This window comes from Eriocheir sinensis, chromosome 41 (genome assembly GCF_024679095.1).
Source record: "Eriocheir sinensis breed Jianghai 21 chromosome 41, ASM2467909v1, whole genome shotgun sequence".
NCBI classification, from domain to species: Eukaryota; Metazoa; Arthropoda; class Malacostraca; order Decapoda; family Varunidae; genus Eriocheir; species Eriocheir sinensis.
In genome coordinates this window covers 6,581,568-6,584,419 of record NC_066549.1, presented here as the reverse complement: position 1 = coordinate 6,584,419, position 2,852 = coordinate 6,581,568, and positions in this window count along the sequence as shown.

Genomic DNA, 2,852 nt, shown 5'->3' with positions numbered 1-2,852 from the left:
CACTCCATATAATATTGACACTCGGCTACTCTATCAACTATTCGCAAGAGCAGCACCACCGGGCTTTTTTGTTTCCTCCTTTTCTTTAGCTCTTGAGCTTCCTTCCTTACTGTATTAAAAAAAACGCTCACCCATCTACCAAAAAATGGTGCTATGAGAGAGGAAACAATAAAGGCCTTGCCAACAACAATCTTTTCTGCCTTAACCTTATCTTCAATAAACTTCCCATATCTTTGTCTCATGCATACTTTTGTTTTTATTGTGTTTGCCATGCCATGCCAGGTGATCTTAGTCGACTGTCATTTGTTCTTGTCAGCTGACCTTTGTCGGTCGTCAGCTAACCTCGGTCGCTTGTCCAGATGTCCTTAATTGTATGTCGACTGGCCTCAGTCACTTGTCCAATTTTCCTCAGTCGCTTTAGATAGGGGCAGGCCTATCTGGATGAGTAACTCAGCGCACTCAACCAAGAGTGCCTTTCTTACTTCTTTCCTACTTCTGAGCGCACGCCCGGTTCCTTAGGTAAAAGATGAAACTCCGGAGTGTTGCATCCTAAGATTTTCTTGGACCTAATGCGCATCCTGGGTTTTGCAACAAGTCTGTGGCCGCCCTTAAAAGAACCCAGCATTCCGGAAAACCCTACAGTTCTGAAAGATCCTCCAGCGAGTACTAACAAGGATGTGATCGATCTCCTTTGTCACACCGCCAGCACTGCTATACCAAATCATGCGGCAAGGCTTGGGGGTCTATGGAACCTGGAACCATCAATCTTCATCCTTTTGTATTTTGAAAAATTCAGGAGTAAACCGTTTATGTTTCTGGTGCAAGTGCCATGGGGACCAACATAAAATTTGAAGCCAACTTTCTCTGTACCAGTGGCTGCACTGAAGTCACCCAAGACAATGAGTGTTAAGCGGGGGGCACGGGCCGAGTCATATCGGTATGTCATATACTGCAGTAAGAGATGTGGATCCTAAGGTTTGTTTCAAGCTCACCAGCATCTACGCCCAATAACTGGATGGTATAAGACGCTGAACATACAAAACTATCTAATGGTGAGGATTGTTGATAACATGAATCCTGTGTCAATGCAGCCTGGCGGCATGCAGAAAGTGTTGCGCGAAAGTTGCCTTGCTCGCTGAGCGAGGCCTCAGGAAAGGTGCAGCCTTCGTGTCTAACACCAACTGCAGTCACGGCAGGGTTCATATTATCGGTAGTTTCCACCATCTAGATATTTGTTTTTGTATGCTAAGCTTCTTAGACCATCAGAACATAAGACACTAAAAAGTTTGCTGATTTTAAATGAGATAGAACAAATCAATGGGGGCAATACTCGAAAAAGGGCACAGAGTTGAAGAAAAGACCTGAGAAAAGTGTTTTACACAATTTCATTTTGCTATATTTTTAATGAGACAGTTTTTTTTTTTTTAGTTTTTGTTTTATGACAAGAGAAAATGTGTCATGAAGACTATATATAGATGGGTCAGTTGTTTTAATATATCCAGTGGTTGTTTCATAATCTTGAGTGAGGTACACGGTATGCGGAAGAAGACACTAAGTCGGCGAGCGCTGGGTGACGTTACAGCCCAGCCCGCCACAGCCAAGTGAGTAGACCTTGTATTCTACGGAACTTCAACACTCCTAGCTATACGAGTCCGCAGGCCTGGGATCGAATTCCACCCTGGGTAATCGGCGCCCGGCCCTGTCAGTCTGTCACCTGTTCATTTTCCTTATCGTGGCTGTTTGATAAATGTGTACCTGGGAAAACCTAGCTGGGGAAAGTAGAATGTGGTAACCCGAATGCTGCAGAGAGGTGCAGAGGAGGTTGGCGGAGCTTTAGAGCCAGCCGGCGAATCAGAGAGGAGCGCGGCGCGGGGCTGAAAATCTGTGCTACTTCTCGTGAATATGCTTCCGGGTTAAGTACAACATGTAACTGCAACCTTCTCTTACTGACCTCATACTGACAGTCTTCTACCTCTAATTCCGCCGTAATGTTGCCTCTATATCTCTTAGCAATATTTTCAGGCTAACTGCTTTTGAACTTGGTGAGAGAGAGAAGGTTGCGTCCCACAGGTGGCTACTCCTACACCCACCGTAAATACGTATATATATAATTGTATAATAATTGTATAATATAAGAGAGAAGCTTTAAATAGCTCCCCAGAGAGAGAGAGAGAGAGAGAGAGAGAGAGAGAGAGAGAGAGAGAGAGAGAGAGAGAGAGAGAGAGAGAGAGAGAGAGAGAGAGAGAGAGAGAGAGAGAGAGAGAGAGAGAGAGAGAGAGAGAGAGAGAGAGAGAGAGAGAGAGAGAGAGAGAGAGAGAGAGAGAGAGAGAGAGAGAGAGAGAGAGAGAGAGAGAGAGAGAGAGAGAGAGAGAGAGAGAGAGAGAGAGAGAGAGAGAGAGAGAGAGAGAGAGAGAGAGAGAGAGAGAGAGAGAGAGAGAGAGAGAGAGAGAGAGAGAGAGAGAGAGAGAGAGAGAGAGAGAGAGATTACTGTTTTGGCTTTTCAGGACATAATGAATGGGTAGGTGCATGGCTGAGGGATGTGTGAAAAGGTGCCGGAGCAATCTTCTTCAGTCTGAATGGAAAAGTGAAGATAACTGCTCATAATTATACATTTTGCCCACATATGCACACATTGATAAACTGATCCTTTGAGTACCCAAATTATCGCTTGACATTTGCGACTTTCTTTCCCACCTTTTCACCTTCTATTGGAGAAGTTTTTAGGCAGCATGACTCACTTTACACATCCCCCCCTTTACCCCTCTCTATCCCCCCCGAACCCACTCCTCCTCCTCTTCCTCCTCGTCGTCTGCTGCCTTACGTGGTGGGTATAAATTGTGGGTCGCGGAAGG